The following is a 22486-nucleotide window of genomic DNA, read 5'->3' as shown; positions in this document are numbered from 1 at the left end:
ACCACACACTGATGTTTCTCTCCCTCTCTTTCCCTCTCTCTTCCCTGCTGTTGAAAAATAAATAAATATAATCTTTTAAAAAACATCATATTTATGAGTGTTTTTCCATTAGTACCTTAGATCCTTATAATTATATTTATATAAGCACCTCTATATTATTAACAACTTAATTCCTTTGCACTTTTGTTATAGAACCCAGAAGAGAATTCAGAGCATTTTTCTGGTCCTCCATGTTGTGGAACAAATGTTACAAATGATTCTGCTACATTTCTGGTGGAAACAGAGAATTTAAGTGTCACCCGTTTTTCTCTGTCCACCTGGCTTTTTGACAGCTAACAAATCATTATTTCTTTGTTTTTGTTTTAATTTATTTTTCAATTACAGTTTGCATTCAATATTCTGTACTAGCGCAGGTGTCCAGCATAGGGTTAGACAGCCGTATACTCTACAGAGTGGTCCTCTTGATATTTCCAGTACCCGCCCCCGGCCCCGTGCGTGGTTACTACATTATTATTGACATATTCCCTCTGTTGTAGCTGACATCCCTGTGGCTGATTTGGAGTTCTCAATCCCTTCACCGTTCTGCCCCAGCTCTCCAACCTCCCTCCACTCTGGCAACCATTAGCCTGTTCTCTGTATCTGTGAGTCTGTTTTCATTTTGTTTGTTCATTTATTTTACTCTTAGATTCGACATGTAATTGAAACAATATAGTTTTTGTCTTTCTCTGTTTGACTGATTTCAGTTAGCATAATACCTTCTAGGTGCATGCTTGCTGTTGGAAATGGCAAGGTTTCATTCCTTGTAATGACCAAGTCGTATTCCATTTTATATATGTAACACCATTTTTAATCCACCCATCTACTGATGGGCACTTGGGCTGCTTCCAAATCTTGGCTGTTGGAAATAACGCTGCAGTGAACATAGGGGTGTATACGGTCTTTCAAATTAGTGTTGTGGCTTCTACACATATACAGCCAGAAGTGGAATCACTGATTCATAAGACAGTTTCATTTCTCCTTTTTTTGAGGGGCATACACACTGTTCTGCATGTGGCTGTACCAGTCTGCCTTCCCACCAACAGCGCACAAGTGTTCCTATTTCTCCACAGCCTCTCTGACACTTGTTGTTTGTTGACTGATTGATGACAGCCAGTCTGGCAGGTGTGAGGTAGTACCTCGTTATGGTTTTAATTTGCATTTCTGTGATGATCGGTGACATTGAGCATCTTTTCACAAGTCTTTTGGTCATGTGTCCTCTTTAGAGAAGTGTCTATTTAGGACTTCTGTCGAGTGTTTAACTGGGTTGTTTGTTTGTTTGTTTGTGGGGGTTGGTGTTAAGTTGTATGAGTTGTTCATAGATTTTGGGTACTAAACCCTTTTTGGATGTGTCTCTCAGGAATACTTCCTCCCATTCAGTAAGTCATCTTTCGCTTTGTTGAGTGTTTCCTTTATTGTACAAAAACCTTTTAGTTTTAGGTAGTCCCATTTATTCACTCTTCACTTGTTTTCCTTGCCCGTCGAGATATGTCAGGAAAAATATTGTTAAGAGATTGTGCCAATGTTTTCTCTTAGGAGTTTTATGGTTTTCAGTCTTACATTTAAGTCTTCAATTCATTTTGATTTTATTCTTAATGTGTGGTGTAAGAAGGTGATCTAATTTTATTTTTTGGCACGTATCTTTTCAATTTTCCTAGCACCATTTGTTGAGCAAACTGTCTTTACCCCCACTGCGTTTGTCCGATGTCAATGGACCCCACAGGCACGGGTCTATTTCTAGGCTCTCTGTTCTGTTTCATTGGTCTACGCGTCTGTTTTTGCATCAGTTCCAGGCTGGTCCGATGACTATGGACTTGTAGTGTAGTTTGATATCAGGTAGCACGATGCCCCCAACTTTCTTCTATCTCAAGATTGCTGTGGATATTCAGGGTTGTTTGTGGCACTTAGAAATCTGGAACTAGAACTATTTGTTCTAGTTCTCAGAAAAATGTTTAATACGTATTTTGAAAAATTCCTATGATATTTTCATAGGAATTGTGTTGAATGTATAAATTGCCATGGGTAGTCTGGACATTTTAACCATGTTAATTCTTCCAGCCCGTGAACATGCTATATGCCTCCTTAGATTTGTATCTTCTTCAATTTCTTTCTTTAGTGTCTAATAATTTGCCAACTACAAGTCTTTTACCATCTCAGTTAGATTTATTCCTTGCTATTTTTAATGCAATTGTAAATGGGATTGTTTTCTGAGTTTCTATTTCAAATAGCTCCTTATTGGCATATAAATATACAACCAATTTCCAAATATTTATTTTGTATCCTGATATTTTATTTTATCCACTTATCAGTTTTAGTAGTTTTTTGATGGAATCTTTAGGGTTCCTTCTATTGAGTATGATACCATCTGCAAATAATGACACTTTTACGTCTTCCTTTCCCATGTGGATGACTTTTATTTCTTATTCTTGTCTGATTGCTGTGGCTAGGACATCTGATATTATGATGAATAAGAGTCGTAAAAGTAGACATCCCTGTCTTGTACCTGATCTTAGGGAAAACACTTTTCCTTTTGCCTCATTCAGTTTGATTTTGGATGTGGGTTTGTCAAAAGTGGTTTTTATTGTGTTCAGGCATGTTCCCACTCTTTAGTTTACTGAGAGTTTTTATCATAAATGGGTGTTGGATTTTGTTAAATGTTTCTCTGTATCTATTGATATGATCATAGGACTTTTATTCTTCATTTTGTTTGCATGGAAGATCATGTTAATTGATTTTTGAATATTGAATCATACTTGCATTGTGGGAATATATCCCACTTAATCATGGTATATGATCACTTTAATGTATCTCTAAGTTGGTTTGCTAATATTTTGTTAGGGATTTTGCATTTATATTTATCAGGAATATTCACCTATAATTTTATTTCTTTGTAATATCTTTATTGGTTTTCAAATCAAGATAATTCTGGCCTCATCAGATGAGTTTGGGAGTCTTCTTCCTCTTGAAGTTTTTAAATAGTATAAGAAGGATAGGTGTTTGTTTTTCTGTGAATGTTTGGTAAAATTCACCAGTGAAGTCATTCGTTCCAGGACTTTTGTTTATTGGTACTTTTTTGTTACTGCTTAGAGTTTGTTGGTTGTAATTGGCCTGTTCAGATTTTCTGTTTCTTCTTGCTTCAGTCTTAGAAAATTGTAAGTTTCTAGGAATTGATCCACTTTTTGCAGACTTTCTAATTTGTTGGCATACAGTTGTTCATAATGTTTTCTTACAATCTTTTGTACTTCTGTGGTGTCAGGTTTTACTTCTCATTTATTTCTCTTTTGGAGATGGCAGTTGGTTCTCCCTTTTTTTTCTGATGAGTCTTGTTAAAAGTTTTATTAATTGCTTTTAACTGTTTGAAAAACCACTCTTGGTTTTACTCATCTTTTGTATTGTTTCTTTACACTCTGTTTTGTTTTTGCTCTGATCTTTATTATCTTCTTCCTTCTACGCACTATGGGCTTAGTTGTTTTTTTCCTAGTTCCTTTAGGTGTCAGGTAAGATTATGTATTTGGGATTTTTCCTGTTTCTTCAGACAGGCCTGTCTGTATTGCTGTGAATTTACGTCTTGAGACTGCTTTTGTTGTATCCCATAGATTTTTGGTTGTTGTGTTTCATTTTCATTTGTCTCAAAATATCTTTCTTCTGGATCTTATTGTTAACCCATTCATTGTTTAATAACATGTTATTTAGTCTTCATGTGTTCATGTGTTTTCAGTTTCTTTTTTGTAATTGATTTCTAATTTATCCCCTTGTGGCAGGAGAAGATGCTTGGTATGATTTCCATCTTCTTCCATGTGTATACAAAAAGAAGCTATATTCACCTTCTTTGGGGTAAAATGCTCTGAAAATGTCAATTATATTCATCTGGTCTATTGTGTCATTATTGATTTTCTGCCTGGAAGATATATTCGTTGATGTCAATGCAATATCAAAGTCCCCTATTATGACTGTACTACAGTTGTTCTAACCTTTTATATCCATCAATATTTGCTTTATACATTTAGGTACTCCTAAATTGGATGCATAAATGTTTACAAGGTTTACATGCTCTGACTGGCTTGATCCCTTTATCATTCTGTAATGGCATGCTTTTTCTCTTACTATAGCCTTTGTGTTAAAGTCTATTTTGTCTGGGATAAGCACTGTTACTCCAGCTTCTTTCTGCATTAACATGAACTGTCTGTGTTCTCCCTTTACTTTCCGTCTGTGTGAGTCGTTCGATCTGAAGTGGGTCCCTTGTGGACAGCACATATGTGGGTCTTGTTTCCTTTCAAGGATCAGTCTTAAGGCATGCCGTGCCAGTCTCACACGTCATCCGGACACGTTGGATACAAACGGATGTTCTGGAAATTAAGTAGTGAGAATCGCTCTGATGTTGCCTGTTCCCCCAACTCCAACTGTGACTTTCCTGAGATCCCTCCCAACTCGCCTCCTTCAGTGAGAAATAAGTTTTCACAACAGAAACATCTCCACTTCTCAGAGTTGTTTCATTTCCCCATGGATCAGCACTCTGAGTTTATAGTGAACAGCTACAAATAAGTAGTACTTCTAATTCTCTTAAATTTAGGCTATTGCATTGAGCCATTCGCAGGTGGTGAATGAGCCTGTGAAAAGATTGAACATGACCCATCGTTAAGATGACACGAACAGCCCTGGCTGGCGTAGCTCAGTGGATTGAGCGCGGGCTGCGAACCAAAGTGTCGCAGGTTCAATTCCCAGTCAGGGTACATGCCTGGTTTGCAGGCCATGGCCCCAGCAACCGTACATTGATGTTTCTCTCTCCCTCTTTCTCCCTCCCTTCCCTGTCTAAAAAAATAAATAAAATCTTAAAAAAAAACAAACTCATCTTCCTTTAAAAAAATGACACGAATAATGGGAGACTGTGACACACCATGACACTGACAAAATTTCAGTACCTCTGTAAGTGGTGGAGGGGATGTGGGACACCAGGCATTCTCTTACATTGTTAGTAGAAGGACACTTGAATCATGCCTTTCACATAAACAAGGTCGTTCCACAAGGCATCCAACCATGTAATATGAACAACAGAGACATCTGTGAAAAAGATATAAGACACAAGAAACATTGTACATAGGACAATAACATCTCAGTCCCCGCCTAATGAGGCACCTTGGGACCTCACGCAAGTCTCCCAAATGCCATAGCTATGGCCCGTCATGTTTTCCTGATACTCATAAATGGTCTGAAATCTCTTCCCTTTCGAAGGTAAGATTTTAGTTTGGGAAAAAGCCAGAAGTTGCAGGGCAATACCCCTGGGCTGTGGAGGGGGCTGAGCTCCCTGGGCGATTTGGTGTTTGCCAAAAACTGCATAAGACGTGAGGCATGAGCAAGCGTGTTGTCGTTAGGAAGCGTCCAATCACCGGTTGCCCGTAGCTGCAGCCGCTGAATCATCCAAGTAGTTTCCGTGAAAGTTATGTTCTGTTCCTACCTACTACAGGCCAAATAATCTGGACTGTCAAAAATAAAACAACCAAATTCAAATGAAGTATTGTAAACCATATATACATTCAGGGACTACTGGTTAACATACAATAACATTAGCCACATATATCTAAGCCTGTCCACATACATTTAAAAATTACACAGGTCGACGAAAGGACCAAATAAAAAACCATAATCGTCATCTTCATCATATCAAGGAAATGAAAAACACCTGAGTCCATCATTTCCTTGGAGTCTAAAGGAAGCAATCGGAAAGACTGTTGAAACTGGGACGGGGTCTGAGGACCGGATGGAAGTGGCGCGTTGATGGGAAATCCAGTTTGGAGACCGCGGGGCGGGGACGCTGCACAGTGCCCCGGTTTGCCGGAGACACCCTCTGACATTGCACAGGGAGTCCGGGGACCTCGCGCGAAACGGGAACATCGGTGTGACGGGTTCCTGTTGTGCGGCTCAGGAAGAGAAGTTCTCTGCACCGTATCACAGCTTCTGTATAGTTTATGCTTTTTTAAATGTTTTTTTTCTAGTTATTAAAATGAGACTTTAAGAACACATGCATTTCAGACTTTCCTGTAAGAGGGTAACTGGCTCTAACAAGCACAACACAGATCCCGCTGCTCCTTCAAAGGCAGGTCCTCCCCCCATGGTTCCCTCTCACCTGTCACTGCTCCAGCCGTGGTCAGCTTCTCCCTCCGCCACTTCATCAGCACGGTCAGCCCAGGCCCTCTGGAGCCCCAAGCAGCCCGGTCCTGGAATGGGAGGTGTGTGGGTTCCCCATGACAGACCTGACCCTCACGGTGAGGCAGGGGCTTCCGGGGTAACCAGGTCAGAGAAAAGGGCTTAGCAGCCGTCCTTAGGCAGAGCGGCCCTCTATGTCCTGTGTGTGTGTATGTGTGTGTGTGTGTGTGTGTGTGTGCGCGCGCACGTGCTCCCAATAGCTTTTCTTAGCACTCAGGGCTGACAGAGACTTTCCCGCATGTCCTTCTCCATCTTAGTTCACCTCTTGAAATCTCTTATCCGAGAGACTCCAGTCACACCTCTGGCTTGTCTGCTGTTTCTCACCCCTGCGCCCCTGGGTTCTCTGCTCTGGCGCATAGTCTCCCAGCAGGGGTTCTGGTCAACCCGGCCAAGAGCCCGTGGGCCGTGGAAGCCGGGTACACGTACCACCTCCTGTTAAGTCTTCCTTCTCTTCCTGCTCTAATTAAGGTTCTGCAGAGAAACAGACTGCAACGGTGTGTAGTGACAGATGACAGATAGAGGGGCAGCTGGGTGGGTAGATAGACAGACAGACACATAGTTCTATTATAAAGCGTTTGCTCACGTGACTGTGGAGGCTGTCACCTCTAGAACCTGCCGTGCGGGCCGGCGTGCTGGAGCCCTGCAGAGCTGCAAGTGCCCAGGACGTGTGAAGGCCGCTGCTGGAGACCCCCTCTTCTTGGAGGGGGCGGTGGTCAGTCTTACTGTTCTTCTCTGGCCGATTTGACAGGGCCTACCAACACGATGGGGGGCAACCTCCTTTACTCAACGTTCCCCAACTTACTACACATCCTCAGGCTAAGCTCACTGTCTCCTCTCCCGTCCCCTGGGTCCTAGCAACCCAGTCCTCAGCCAGAATGTCACACCTGCTGAGAGGGGCTCGTGGATGGGTGTGCCGCACACTTCATGTGGTCATGGGAAATACAATGTGTCCCTTTGTCACTTTTATAAAACAGAGTCTAATTGCCCAACACAACCTAGTGCTCAACCACTCTGTGATAAATTGAATTACCTTGGGGGGCAGGGGCTGAGGGAGGGTTCCCCTCCTGTGTGGGCCTCACTATAGACACCACCATCCATAGCAACCACCCCTGACTCCATGGCTGCAAGGCCACCTCCACTCAGCCCGTCACTAGGGTCACTCTGGCCACCCCCAACAGGGAGCCCCTAGTGCAGCTTTGACTTGGTCCTTATGGGGACAGTGGGAGATGTGGGCAGAAATGGGAGGGGTGTTGACGCCCAGGGGCTCCTGGCTGAGGGCAGGTCTTAGACTGATGCGAGGACTGCAGGGCCCCGAGTCCCACCCTGTTCCCACCCAGTGAGCCTGTTCTCCACTGAATGGGCGATACAGACCAAGACTTCCTACTGTGCGTGTTCTCCATGCGAAGGCAATGAGCTCCCAGGGACAATAAGTGCCCACAGTCCTACGGATGTGGGCACGTGGGGGAAACCTGGACCAGGGTACGAGGCCTGGCTCTACCCAAGCCCAGAGACGTGGGGTAGTAGCAAAGACTATAAATTAACTGACATAAAGCAGGGGTGTCAAACTCTTTCCCCGGGGGCCACATCAGCCTGGCGGTTGCCTTCACAGGGCCCAATGTAATTTTGAGACTGTATAAATGTAACTGCTCCTTAACTGTTAAGGAGTTGAAATTACATTGGGCCCTTTGAAGGAAACCACCAGGCTAATGTGGCCCCTGGTGAAAATGAGTTTGACTCCCCTGGTGTAAAGGGTATGGAATAGTGTGGAGCAATGTGCTAGAGTGTCCGAAAGAGGACCCTGTGTGGTGTGCATACTCAGGGGCTGGGCAGGCCTCAGGCTCGGTTGGGGACGGATCTTGGTGGGTCCAAGTGTTGTGTGTGTGGGGAGACACTCCATGCAGAGTACTATGGGGCAGGATTTTGGGGTTGATCTTTGGGAGGAGGCAACCAGGAAGGGCCCAGTAGGCTCACCCACAAGGCTAGGTTAAGGAGGCAGTGACTGGGAGAACGGAGGAAGGCAGAAAGGTGACATTAGAGACCTGGCAGGAAGGCCAGGGGGGAGGACGGTGGGCCTCCGTGGACACCTGCGCATCCTTGGCTCACCCTGAACACAAGCCCCTAGTCCCAGCCTCACAACAGTCCCTGGGAGCTGGTGGAATTAGCTCCTGGGCTGATTTTAATGGCTGGGGCTACAGGGCACACGTCCAGAAACAGGAATCCTCTGGATGACATTCTGGCTGATGTACCTGTGCCAGTTGCTTCACCTTTCCACGCCTCCACTTCACAGTTGTCACCCAGGAAACGCTGCCCGAGGGAATGAAAAGAGGTTACAGGGGGCGATCGTGCACCCAGCCCTGAGCCTGCACAGGCTGAGCCCTCAGGGCAGCTCTCCTGCTGGTGCTGCCTCCCCAGGCTCCTGGGCCAGGGTCTCTCCTCTTGGGAGAGACGGCCACCTCCCGCAGACCTTGGCACCGCCCCTGTCACTGGGGGTGGGGGGAGGGGTCTCTGAATGTGTGGAAATAAAACCAGACACGAGGACCCTCTGGAGAGAAGCCAGGAGTTAGTTTCTCAGACTCAAGAGTCCATGGTTTTGCTGTGGGTTCGCACGATTAACCCCCGAGCAGCCTTGGTCCTTCAGGGCTGGCTGGTGCTCTGTGAACGAGGGAGTGGATGAGACACGAGTGAGGGTGAAAAGGCAAAGCTAAAACCTCCATTTACCTCTAGATGTACAGGAAGAGTCAAGTTCCCTGTTGACATAATAGAGAGGCCTCCAGGGGGCGCTGCAGGTCCTTCGCAATCCTTGTCTCCGGTTACCAACGTGGAAAAACCAATGCTGAATCCGTCCCCCACCAAAGTTACTCTAAAGAGGAGTTCCTTACGTTAACAAAAGTGCTTCGGCTCCCACCCCCATAGAAACGGCGAGAAAACGCGTCGTTGATGACAGGACAGCTAAAGAATGACCTCGGCCCCTTTCGTTAAGATGGAAGTGTTTTCAGGAACAGAATGTTAAGTCTTTTTAAAAGAGAAGGGATGGTTGTGGAATCGGGAAAGGAGACGGAAAAAGACCGGTGGCCAGGAGAATGGGGTGGAGGAAGAGGGGCACGAGGGGAGGGGACTGAGATTTTCGGGAACACCGCCCCAAGCAGCAGGTGGGCGCGGTGGGGAGGCACATCCCCAAGGCTCATGCCCAAGGACCACTCTCCAGATTCCGTCCCTCCTCCTGCTGCAGGGACCCGACTCCGCGACCCAGCTCCCTCGGTAACATCGGGCTCCACGATTCCCCTCCTGGGCCTGGGTGGTGTCTCAGGAGTTGGTTGTCCCCTTCCAGGCAAGGCTACGGCCTAGGGACAAAAAGGGGCCACTCGGGCTAAAACGTGAGGCTGGGCCAGTGGGTGCGGGAGAGGGGTGGAGAGGGAGGGTTTGTGGCAGGAAATTCTGAGACAACCCCATCCCCACCCTACAGTCCCCAGTCTGCCCTGGGGAAGTGGGACCTCAACCCCTGGTCTTGACGTGGACCCTCCATGTTCACAGGACGTCAAGACCCTAGACAACTGCATGCCCCAAATCTGCTCACAGGACTTTCCAACCACACTTTCCAATATCCTCACTGATCTCAACCCCTGACCTTCCCAGGAGCTTTGCCAGAGGATCCCACCCTGCAGCCCCAGGAGCTGACTCACCAGGCTCACCCCAGCCACTCCCCTGCACAGCTCTCTCCTCCCCCAGCTCAGCACCCTGGCTCACTGTCCATGTCACCCAGTCCCACCAGCCCCAGTGCCTCCAAGGCCTTGCCACCTAGAAAGTGCCTGGACCCCTTCCCCCAGCTGCACCTCACCCCCTGCCTGAGACCAGCCCCATTAAAGTCTCTGCACCTGGGCCACAGAGGCTCAAGTACTAGGGACAGAAAGCAGTTTGGTCCTCAAGAAGTTGACCCTCAGAGTGATCGTAAATAGCCAGCCTATCAGTTGACTATGATCCCAACCATGCATTCTACCTACTAGGGGACAGCAGCATATACATCACAGATTTAGGCAGGGTCTGCAACACTTTTTGTGGGCAAATAGTAAGTATTTTCCTCTGTATGGAACTTCATATGGCGTTGTGTCAGCCCCGCACATCTTCTGCTGTGCAGCACGAGCAGCCGAGGAAGCGAGCAGATGATCAGGGCGGGTCTGGACACTGTCCCAGTGTGCCGGCCCTGCGTTCAAGGTAACAGGGTGTCCCAACGAGAGTGCCGTGTGCCTGAGCCAGTCCTCTCTTGGGGAGCACCTGCACTGTGGTCAGGAACCAGAAACCTGCCCTATTTTGCCTGCAGATTCTGGACAGAGTGACAGTGAGAGGGAGCGGGTCCCACAGGCAGGGACCCTGCCCCCTCCTCTCTGTGAACTGGACTCCTTGCTCCCACGAGGCCATGAGAGAGACCGACTGAAGGCTCAGATGTGAGCGGAGTCCTGCTGCTGCAGCACTTCTGGTGTCAAGGTCAGGCCCCTGCTCCTGCATCTCATTTTTATCTACAACCCTGCTCATTTCAGTGCCAGAAAATCACTTCTGTCTTTTGGCCACTGGGACTCTGTAACCTAAGAACTAGGGGGTTGACGAGCCCTGTTCTGGGTGGGTAGCTCTCATATACCATGGCCAGATGCCTCTTCTCCACGAGGCCCCAGAACACAGCAGGTGTGTATTTTTCTGCTTTAGGTGGCGTGGCCTTGCTTCTGACCCTATGGCTCTGTGTTTGACCATCCAGTTAAGATGCCATGAAGCCCACGTAGCACCTCTTCCTACCACAGATGCCTCCAGTGCCACAGTCCATGGGGCACAGGGCCCTGGTGGCGGGTCCAGCCAAACTCACGAAGCCATGTGTCGTGTACGGCTGCCCTGGTGCCTGAGTAGTTGCAGGAGACGTAGGATCTGCAAAGCCTGAGTATTTTACTGCATGTGCTCTGTGGAACGACTTCAGACCCGGCTGTCATTGTGTGAGGACAGGGTAGGGAATGGATCAGGCACGTGTATCCTCCAAGAGGCTTATGGTTGGGATTAATCTGTGACCCTTCATGCAGGATCCAACACTGTGTTAGCATTCTCCTTGGGAAAAAAGGAGAAAAAAAAGGAAGGAAATACTTGGTCTCCTCTACCATGGTAGTCCTCACCCCATAGGTTATTCACCAACAAAGATTTTCCACACTTAGTACACATGGGGAATGTGAAATGGCCCCTCTGGGGTCTGTGGACCCAGAGACACTCCTAGGAGCAGGTACAGGGACACGTGTCCATTACCTGCCCCACCCCCTCACACCACTTCAGTAACAGACCAGCCCCGATGGTGCGTCAGACCCCAGGGATGATGTGATCACACACTAGGCCCAACCTGCCTCAGAAGAGCTGGGTTTTCTGTTAGTGATGTTTGGTCAATTCTTCGCAAACTCCAAAGACACATCCTGGTAGCAGATTAGAACCACTGCTCAGGGTCATGCTGAATTCTGTGACCATAACTGTTACCTTGTGCTTCTCCACCACTGGGTTCTCTCTTCACCCTGCCACACAGTCAGACAGGTTCCCCAGCAGTGGACCCCACACACTCTGCCTCTGTCTTCAGCACCCGGGCGAGTGTCTGACAACCCTCTGGCCTCCAGACCCTTTCCTCCCCTAGCAGGTCACCCACATCCCTGCCCTGGTTATGGGCTGACTGATGCTGGGAACTGGCTGGGGGGAGGAGGGGACATGTGAGGGGGGTGTGGCTTCTTGTGTGGATTTCTGCCAGGCAGAGGCCTCCTGGTCCTCCTCCAGCTCTAGCCTTCGCTGGTGATGGGAGGACGGGGCAGGCTCAGGTCCTGGTCCGGCAGCCCAGCCCTCAGAGGGATGCTCCTGCTGTCACAGAGATGGGGGGGTGTCTCGGGTCCTCCCCTCCCAACCCCAGCTGTCACCCACATTTTCCTTTGCAGATGTTCCCTCTCTTGCCGCAACTTCACCTTCACTCCTGAGCCCAGTCCAGGGCAGCCATGGTGTGAGGGTCAAGGTCAGGACAATGGAAACACAGTTTTTTATTTATGACTGTGTTAGTGAGAAAGTGAAACTCTTCGGTCCCCTGCAAATGAAGGTGAATGACCCAAAGGCCTGAGAGTGTCAGGCGGGAACTCTGAGACCTGGTGGAGGAGCTGAAAAGAAACTGCTGGATGTTAAACCAGAGATTTTCACAATCTTATTAATTTGAAAGACTCAGGGCAGAAGTAGAACAGTTGTCTCAGGGTAGGGAGGTGTGTGTTTATGTGATTACTGGATGTTGGTCCCACCCAGCAGGCCCAGCAGCCAGGGTAGGACATGGAGGGCACAGCAGGAGCAGGAGAGAGCAGGGGAGCAGAGGGCTGGGGGCCGGGCGGGGGTACGGATCTGTCAACCAGAGGCTGACCTCTTGCCCCTGCTGTGTCGGCAGCAACGCAGTGGATCTACCAGGCAGGGGTGTGAAAATTTTGGTGTCTCTGGGTCACACTGGAAGGACAAGAGTTATTTTGGGCCACACATTAAATACACAAACACTCAGGAAAATGGAAAAATCCATAATGGTTTAAGTACATTTACAATTTTGTGTTGGTCCATGTTCATAGCCATCCTGGACCACATTCGGCCCGTGGGCCTGTGTGGAACACTGCTGTCAGAGGATAGTGACACTTTGGCCTCAATGGACAGACACCAAAGACTGTTACAGTGACACGGGACAATGATGGCAGAGCTGTGACTGAGCTCCTCACAAAGACCAAACAGAGACCGTAATGGCCGGCTGGAGCAAGCACCCGTGCCCCGGGAGAGAATGCTGGGGTGACACATAACAGAGAAAAGCAGCAGATCTCCGGCAATGAGATGCACTGCCCTGCAGTGTGAGGCGGGCGTGTCAGTGTGTGTGTATCTGTGTGTGTGGGTGAGGGTGGTCCACCTGTGGTGAGTTCTTCATGGGAGGACAGCAGCCACCCTTCCCGTCCCTGCCCACCTCCTGACGTCACGTCCTCACCGCGCAGACCTTCGGCCCCCTCGCCGTGGGGTTCCTGCGGGACCTGAGCGTGGGAGCAAGATTGTTTCCAGATACTTTCTCTCTCTCTCTCTCTTTTTAAGATGTTAAGTGTCTGGCCTGGAAGTGGAGGGGCCTGCCTTAGCGGTGACAGGCTTCCCTCCTTTCACTTCGTCTGCCCTCTGCAGGCGACCCTCCAGGGGCCCTGCCTGATTCCCGAAACGCGGGTGGCAGCTGCCCAGCTCCCTCAGCACAGAAACCAAGGAGTCTCCACTTCTCACACACCACCCTCAGGGAAGGATGTTTTCCTCTTACCATTCCCTTCTCCAAGAACCACTTTCTTTCCTGTCTCACTGGGTCCATCTCTGAAAATCCGTCAATACAACCTCAAATGTCAGCTCCTGAGAGGACTTCTCCACCACCACCTTCATGTGTCACCTCTCCTCCCGTCACAGCAGGACGGATCGGTGATATTGTCACCTTCCTTCCCCATTAGATGTGTGAGACAGTTCAGGACAGCGTCCAGCCCCTCTCTCCGCTCCGCCCCGGGGCCCATCACAAAGTAGAGGGGTCGCTCCTGTCTGCATCGCAGGATCACCGGGGGCAGCAGGGGCTGAGCAGGAGTCTCAGATCAGGGTCTGAACAAAGGCTTTCACTCTCGTGATTCCCTTTCAGCACCACCAACCGCAGTCCCAGGTATGGATCAATCAAAGGCCAAGTCCATCATACCCAGTTCCTGGATCCCCTGTAATAGCCTAACTGGCTCAGTCTCACATGTCCCCCTAGGCAGGGTGCTGTGGAGTAACGGGCACAGTGGGCAGACCTGAGAGGGAAGCAAGGGGCCGATAGCTGGAGTGAGGACAGGAACGGTGAGCTCCCAGCCACTGCCGGCCCCATTGCCTGACCACCTCAGCCTGGAAATGAGCTCAGGTGAGTAAGTCGGTATTCGTCAGGGTTCCCCTGAGAACCAGCATCAGTAAGAGATACAGAGCCAGAGTACAGACAGAGGTGGTGATAGGGACAGATGGACACAGAGATAGAGATAGAGATAGAGATAGACATAGAGATGATAGAGATAGAGATAGAGATAGAGATAGAGATAGAGATAAGATAGAGATAGACATAGAGATACAGATACAGATACAGATACAGACAAAGATAGGGACAGAGGCAGAGATAGGGATAAATACAGAGATAAACAGTTACAGAAAAATACTGTGAGGGACTAACAATGCATCAGACACCCACCTGTGAACACAGGCACCTGGGTGGGTGCTGTGGATCTAGCACCACGTGCTGAGGGACCCAGGAGGAGTCTCACTGATGTGTGACTCTGATAATGGGGACACAGACCTCTGCTCAAGGTGAGGAACCTCCCAGGGCCCCTCCCTGCAGCGGGAGAAGAAAACCCTGGACAGTGCTGAGCTGTGCACACACCCACAGAGAAGAGAATTTACAGAATCCACCTTCCCTGAGAGGGATTCCAGCATGCCAGTGAGGAACAAACGTGCCGCTTTTGTCACAGGCAAAGAAGATGTGAGGGACTTTTCCAGAGCTTACCTGTCCTCCATCCCCCCAAAAAAGAACACACACACACACACACACACACACACTCACTGCTAAACTGCTATTCTTTCGGGGGGTTATGTAGGAGGTATTGAGTGTCCTGGCTACCTCAGCTGTGCAGAACGCAGCTGGAGAAAACTTTCTCTCCAGCACACCCAGGAGTCCTAGGGCTGTGCCTCCATGACCGAGGGGAGGAGGACGTGGGGAAAGAGGTGGATGAGGTATGCGGCTCCAGATGATTGCACTTCAGTCCCAGCAGGAAGGACCACTTCTAAGGACTTCCCTAGCAGGTCTGGGAGCACCCCCAAGGCCTCAGTGCTGAAGACACACACACACACACACACACACAGCGCGCCTCTGTCTCCCTGGGAGAATTTCCGTGTGTGCTGTGGGAGAGCCCCAGCAGACAGGAAGTGCACTCCAAAAACAGGTCCTGATTCCTGAGCAAGGGACAAACCACAAACTTGACAAATATCACCACCTTCTGAAAAGCAAAATAGAAATTCCCATTAGCCAGCCTGGTGAATTGTGAAAACAGGAAACAATATAAAAGTTTAACAATTCTTCCATGAGAGACAGCAAGAAGAGCAGAGCTGGTGTACCCACACAGAGACAGAGACAGAGACAGACTCTGATAATAACCCCACCTTCCAACAGAGCACCCCATCTGAGGGCGAGTTGCCAAGACTTCAGGAGGTGTGTAATGCTTCATACGCAAATGCAGTGACTCAAAGCTGCAAGACATATGAGGAGTCAAGGATACACGCCATTGCAAAAATAAAATAATAATTCTCCCTACGCCTAGGTCAACCGCATGGATTTGTGGCCTAACTAATAAATAATTCAAAAGTGCTGCTTGAAGAAACTCAGTGAGCTACTAGAAATTTCAGAAATCTTGAAAAAATGTATGCTCAAAATGAGGCTTTTACCAAAGACATAGAAATTGTAATAAAGAACAAAACAGAGATTCTGGAGCTGCAGAACTGGATGAATGGGTGAAAAGTGCAGTAGAGCACACCTGCACTAGAGCAGAGCAGATGGAAGAGAGAGTAAGTGAGACAGGGGACAGGGAATGTACAATAACTCAGAGGGGAACAAAGAAACAAAGAAAAAAATGGAGAAAGTGTACATGACCTGGGGAGAGAACTGGACATTCAAATACATGAAGCTAATAAATCACCCTGTTATCTCAGTGCAAAATAAAAAACCTTCTCTAAGACATTAAAAGAAAACTGTCAAAATTCAAGAATAAAAATAAATTCTAGAAGCAGTATGTTAAAAAAATTACCATCTACAAAGGAGCCCTCACTAGGCTATTTATCGATTTTCTCAGCAGAAACCCTAAAGGCCAGGGTACAACAAAATGGCTTTTTCTAATCATTGAAAGAAAAAAGTTGTCAACCAAGAAATCTGAATCTGACAAAGTTACCCTTCAGATACGGAGGAGAAATCAAGACTTTCCCAGACAAACAGAAGCTGAAGGAGTTAATCACTGGACCTGTATTGTCAGCAATGCTGGAAGGAGCTCTTCCAGCTGAAAGAAAAAGACACTGCAGACCAACATGCAAACACACTAAGTGTACAGGACAGCAGGGAAGTACATGCACAGTGAGACTTAGACAACTCTGCATCTGTGATCAGATGGGGTGTTAACCACTTAACTATAGCATAAAAGGCAGAGAAAAGAGTATTAAAATAATTACAGCTGCAATAATGCGTTAACACAATCTAAAATGAGGTCACTGAGGACATCAAAAAGAGAAACTGAGAAAGTAAAGGTGAGAAGATTTGTAGACAAAGTCAACTCACTGTCAGCTTGGAATGGACCGTGTTGCCTATGAAATGTTCACTGCATCCTCACGGTGGCCACAGAGAAGGACCTAGGGCAGGGCCCACAGACGAAAGAGGGAGCAGAGCATCCCAGCCCAGAACACCGATGTACAAAGGCAGGCTGACACAGAGCGAAAGGAACACTGGAAAACAATAAGAGCATTAGTAAGTGGTCCCATAGCAATGAATCTTAATGTAAGTGGATTGAAACCACAAAATAATAGGCACAGAGTTGCTGTCATCTCCAGACCTGCCATCCCATCCACACTGAGGAAGACCCGAAAACTCTGAGGGCACGAGATCCAAGACCAAGGCTGCAGGGGCCAGGGCTGCAGGGACCAGGCCTGCACGGGCCAGGGATACACAGGCAAGCACCAGAAGCATCCGGGAGGCCCAGTTGGTGCTGGTAACAGACATCACCACAGGCGTTTTCCCCAGAACAGTTTGTAAATCATACCCTTCAAAGCAATGTTGAACATTGGTATGCTTCTCCCTATCTAACCCCTCCAGAATTTGGCAACTCTAAATGAGTAAGTCTTATTTTCGTGGCAGTATGTTTGTTTGCATAAACCCAATAAGAAACTCTTTTCTTTCTAGTAGCACCAGTTTGCAAATGTGGTTCTATTACCCAGGTCTGTGTCTGGAAGGTCAGGATCTAAAGAGTCATGCCTGGACTCTGGATGTCACCAGAAGCCTTAGGAACTAAGACTGGCTTTCAGAGCCAATCAGAGAAATGGCCTGGTGCCTTGCTTTGTCACATGGCTCATGGCAGTCTTTCCAAGTAAGGAGCAAAGGTCAATTTCCGGAAAGATGGCAAGGAACAAATCTCAAGACATCTTGGAGACCTCAAAAACTTGAGGAATCCACTCAAATTAATAGATATTTCAGGCAACGCCAGATGGCAACTGTGTGGCTTGGCTTGTGTGCTCTGTAGCGCTGACCTAAGCTCACTCGGAAGGTTCCCTGTAAAATTCCAGCAAAGCAAATTTGAAACAACCCATGTAATCAGTGACTATTTTTGTTGGGTTTGTGCAAATAATCAGGCCAAATTGACACTGGACTCACTGCAGTCTCTTTGATAAAGTGAGGGTGATTGCAGGGAGAGAAATTGCGATTCAATGGAAACCCCAATGTCCAACTGTCACCCACAGCCTGATTGAATCTGAGTTTTCCTAGTTTCCTTCTGAGCTAACCTTTCATTGTTCTCTTTCATCCTTTGACTTGGAGTCATTGAGAGCCACTGATGCTGTGTCAGCCGAACAGAATTACCTGCTACTCTGCTTCTCCCTTTTTGGAATTTTCAGTTCAATCTGGTCTTGGTTTTCTTGACTAGTTCCCTTCTTAGGACCCACAGCAGCCTTTTTCTCTATTCTTGTTTTTAGGCCGTGTCTCCTCAAATATCCCGTATCCTTCACTCCACAGAGCATCCAGGCTCTGAAAGATTCTCTCCACAAATGGCCTCCAGCCACAGCTCTTGCTTTCTGGGCTGTCCAGCTCCGCCCTCTTCTCCTTAATGACCCACACCTGGACCCACAGGCAGGGACAGCCCTGCACCCCTAGCCTCCCTGAAGCAGGTGCAGAAGAGGAGACCTTCGTCCCTACTCCCCCAAACCAGAACCAGGCCAGGTCATTAAAAATAAATTTATTTTAAAACCAGAGCAGGGAATGAAAGGACAAAGCCAGCCCCATTTGCTATCATGGCACCATTTGCCTAGCTGGCCTGTGACCTTATGAAACACGATTGACATTTTACTCCTCTGAGTCTGCCCCAGGACTGGAAATTACTGGGAAGCAAGAACAGAACTGACTGCCCGCTACAGCCACAGGCAGAAGATATCAGAACAAACTGCAGCCCCACAACTACCACAACGACCCAGGGGCTGCACAAAAGCAACCCTCACCCTTTTTTAATCCCAGTGTAATCCAAAAAGTTCAGAGCCCTCACCCTTCAATGCTGGTGTATCTCTGCACACCATGCCCCTCTCCTTTCTTGGAGAGTGAATAGAAACTTTATTTTCTACAAAAAAATAAAGAAAAAGAACAAATGTCACCCGGGCCATGTGGGGGACGTACTGTGAGGCATCACCACAGAAAGAGGACCCAGAGCTTCTGCCCCGCTGCCTTCCCTGATGGAGCACGGCCTTTGGTGCACGAAACAACATGGGGAAATGCCGCCAGAAACAAGCCTGGAGCTGCTCCTGTCACTCACGTGTGCACTTGGGCTTCTAGAGGGTTCTGGGGAAGGGAATGGCAACCGTGCTGGCTTTTCCAGCCCCAGGATCTCTTCAGTGGGTTTGGATCTGGACTCAGAACTGAGCCCTGGGGAGAGGCTCCTGGGAGAGGCTGCAGGAGATGCTTCCAGGAACACCCTTGCTCCCACCGTGAATGTGTGTGGGCAGGTGAGGAGAGGAAGTGGGGCTAAACTCTCCCTGCCCAGGCCTGGTCTTTGGGTTGAGGGGAAGGAATTGCTTAGAGTCTCTGGGCAAAGCTTCTGAGGAGCAAAACACAGCTTAGACCCATGAGGTTCTGCAGGGGCCCGCCTGGGAGGCCTGAGTGAGCCCACCTGCCCCCAGTGGCACCGTCCCCTCCTGTCGTTCTGACAGTCACACCACCCAGTGGGAGTGCAGCGGTGCCTCTGCGGCTCTGACGTCCGTGCCCCAAGCGCTCATGACTGGAGCACCTTCCCGTCGCCTATGGCCCTGTGCCATCTGCTGTGCAGAAGTGTCCATTTTCAGTTGGGTTGTTTCTCCATATTATTAAGTATAATGATAAGGATAATAAGAAGTATTATATATTCTGGTTGCCCATCCGGAAAGAAAATGTTTTCTTTCTGGAAGTTGTCTTTTCACTTTCTTGTTGGTGTTCTTTGAAACACAAGCATTTTAAATTTTGAAGAAGTCAAATTAACCTATTTCTTCTTTTGTCATTCATGCTCTTGATACACTGAAGAACGTTTTACCAAACAAGGTCATAAAGATTTACTCCTATGCTATAATTTTTTCAGTTTTATGTCCTAAACATATGTAGACGTATGATCCATGTTGAGTGAATTTTTGAGTACGGTGTGAAGGACAGCAGAATATGCCATCCCAAAACAGGCTGTGTTCACATACTGACAGTTTTGAGCTGTCGTCACAGGAAAAACAGCAGCAGCTAGGCGAGGCTTTCTCTGAACTCCCTGTACATACTGAACAAAGGTCCTCTGGGAAATTCAGCTGGGATCTGTCCCCTCCCAGAAGTTCCTTCATCCAGGAGGGACCCACTCACTCATCACAGGAGAGGACGAGAAGCCAACCTCACAGCCAGACAGACTTGGTCACACCCTCTTGGCTCAAAGCTGGTGTTCTAAGGGCCCACTCATCTTCCCTAAAACTCATTCCTCTGCCCGAAGAGTCCTACACCCCCGTTTCCCTGTTAAGATGATACTTCATCCTGAGTTCCAAGCTGTCTCAGGAGTTACTCATTTTCCCGGACTATGCCCCATCTGTACGGGAGGCAGACATGTTAATAAGCGTCTGTTTTTGTTTCTCATGTTAATCTGTCTTTTATCACAGGGGTCCCAGCCAAGAGCTCAGAAGGCCAGAAGGAAAAACAGATTTCCTCCCATTACGGGTGTAAGGAGAGTGTAGAACTTCACTCTTTGGTCTGTGGTCTCGATGACTTCTGAGTCAGTTTCTTTGGATTCCTTTCTCTCTTGAGTATGGGCCCCATTCCTTCCTTTATAGCTGTTCAGGAATTTTTTGTTGGGTGCTTGACCCTTGTGATTCTGTACGTTGGGAACTGTCTGCGGCCCCTCAGCAGCAGGCCCAACACCAGAGGGAAGCTGCCTGAGGGCCCAACCCCCAGGGGCCCATGGAGGCCCAGCCTCCTGGAATTCCTCACCACTCACACCTGGATCCAAACTGTCTTCTGCCTTCCTCCTGCTCCCCAGCGCCCTTGGCTACCACGAATGCAGCCTAGTCTCAGGCTGCTTGGGTGGGGCAGTTAGGTCCTCCTCAGGCACCTTGCACCAGGGATTAAGCCAGACCCCTGTGCCTGCAGCTCTGTGGACAGGATCCCCCTCCTTGTGACAGCTCATCTGCACCCACCATGCTACCTACCACCCCTGCCCAGGTCCCGGTATATTCATTCCGTGTGTTTCTGATGCAACCACACCACCCACCTGGGCCCTTTCTGGGCAGGGGCTCTTGTCTGACCCAGTCACACTTGCCAGTCGAGCTTGGACACTATTACCTGCTAGCTTACTTTGCACTTCAGGGTCCACTCTTACAATAGAGACACACAGATCCTTGCTATTTGTTTAGGCAGCTAGAGGCTGAAGTCATATCTTACATCACTGCATTGCTCCTTCTTGAATCACAGGCAGAGTAAATTATTTTCTCATCAGAAGGAATCTTAATTGGGGGCCCACACAGAGCCCCAGGAGTGCGGCTCCAACCCCAAAGCTGCTGACTTTCCTCAAATGCTCCACTTCAACCATTGATGTCTGCATGGTTCCACCTGGACAGGAAACTGTGAGGACGATGACAACAGTGGAATAGAGAAATGAATGGTGTTTTTTTTACTTCCAGCCATGATGGAGGCATAGATAGATACACTATACATCCTCCCACAATGAAAAGAAGGATGACAACAAATTCAAAAACAAAAAGCAACCAGAACTGCCAGAAAATTGAAGTGCATGGAAGTCCAACAACTAAGGAGTTAAAGAAGGAACACTCATCTAGACAGGTAGGAGCGGCGGAGACAGGCAGCTGGATGGAGAGGACTCGTGGTAAGGTGGCAGCTGGTGGACTGGAGGCAGTGGCAGCTGGTGGAATGGGCAGTCCCACACTTGTGTGGGGATAAACTGGAGGAACAAAAAAGGGAGAGAGACAGACCACACAACCCAGCACAGGGAAATAAGGCCTCAAAATCTCTGACTGAAAAAACCTGTAGTGGTTGCAGTGGTAGGAGAAACTCCCAGCCTCATAGGAGAGCTCGTTGGAGAGACCCACAGGGTCCTAGAACGTACACAAGCCCACCCACCTGGGAATCAGCACCACAAGGGCCCAATTTGCTTGTGAGTAGCAGGGGAAGTCACTGCAAACCAGCAGAGAGCTGAACAGAGGCAGTGTTCCCTCTCAGACCCCTCCCCCACATGCAGCATCACAATGCAGTGATGTAGTTGCCCTGCCCTGGTGAACACCTAAAGCTCCACCCCTTTCTATGTAACAGGTGTGCCGAGACAAAAAAATATGTCCCAAATGAAAGAACATATCAAAGCCCCAGAAAAAGTACAACTAAGCCACGAAGAGACAGGCAAACTATCAGATGCAGAGTTCAAAACTTTGGTGATGAGGATGTTCAAAGAACTGGTTGAATATGGTCGCAAAATAGAGGAAAGGGTTAATGCTATGAAAAGTGAATTAAAGAAAAATGCACAAGGAACCAACAGTGATGGGAAGGAAACTGGGACTCAAATCAATGATTTGGAGAAGGAAGAAATAAACATTCAACCAGAAAAGAATGAAGAAACAAGAATTCAAAAAAATGAGGAAAAGCTTAGGAACCTCTGGGACAACTTTAAACATTCCAACACCCAAATCATAGGGGTACGAGAAGGAGAAGAGGAAGAGGAAGAAATGGAAAACTTGTTTGAAAAAATAATAAAGAACTTCCCCAATCTGGCAAAGGAAATAGACTTCCAGGAAGTCCAAGAAGCCCAGAGAGTCCCAAAGAAGTTGGACCCAAGAAAGCACACACCAACTCACATCATCATTACATTACCCAAGATTAAAGATAAGGAGAGAATCTTAAAAGCAGCAAGAGAAATGAAGACAGGAGTGCCCATAAGACAAAGAAACCTTGCAGGCA

The sequence above is a fragment of the Phyllostomus hastatus genome, unplaced genomic scaffold (assembly GCF_019186645.2).
Source record: "Phyllostomus hastatus isolate PE091 unplaced genomic scaffold, TTU_PhHast_1.1 phas_contig_40, whole genome shotgun sequence".
NCBI classification, from domain to species: Eukaryota; Metazoa; Chordata; class Mammalia; order Chiroptera; family Phyllostomidae; genus Phyllostomus; species Phyllostomus hastatus.
Note: the sequence above shows the minus strand (reverse complement) of the source record.